This window comes from Arachis hypogaea, chromosome 11, assembly GCF_003086295.3.
Source record: "Arachis hypogaea cultivar Tifrunner chromosome 11, arahy.Tifrunner.gnm2.J5K5, whole genome shotgun sequence".
NCBI classification, from domain to species: Eukaryota; Viridiplantae; Streptophyta; class Magnoliopsida; order Fabales; family Fabaceae; genus Arachis; species Arachis hypogaea.
The window spans coordinates 18,053,223-18,053,869 of record NC_092046.1 but is presented as its reverse complement, the minus strand read 5'-3'; positions in this window follow the sequence as shown (position 1 = coordinate 18,053,869).

Genomic DNA, 647 nt, shown 5'->3' with positions numbered 1-647 from the left:
AGACATCCTCCACTAAGCCATATGGCTTCTTCATGGTCTTGTCTGCCATCTCTAAAGAGATGTGTGCAGCTTGTACCTCAAGGATTCTCAGTTTCTCCATTACAAAGAGTGGCATGAGGTTGATGCTTGACCCTAGGTCACATAGAGCCTTTTCAAAAGTCATAGTGCCTATGGTGCAAGGAATCAGAAAGCGTCCAGGGTCTGGAAGTTTCTGAGGTAGCTCTTGCTGAACCACAGCATGGAGTTCTTTGGTGAGTAGTGGAGGTTCTTCCTCCAAAGGCTTTGTACCAAATAGCTTGGCATTCAACTTCATTAGAGCTCCTAGGAAACGAGCAACTTGCTCTTCCCTAATGTCTTCATCCTCACTTGAGGATGAGTAGTCATCAGAACTTATGCACTGCAGAAGTGCATTCAAAGGAACTTTAATTGTCTTTATGGTTTCCTTTGGTTCCGGGCTAGAGGGTTCTTAAGTGGGCTTTGAGCACTCAAAGGGTGTGCTTTGACTGGCGTTCAACGCAAACTCTGTTAGCTTATTAGGCATTGAACGCCCTTGCTGTCCACCCTAACTGGCATTAAACGCCAGTCCCTCTAGCATTCTGGGCGTTGAACGCCCAGCAAGGATGTCCTTGTTGGCGTTCAATGCCAGC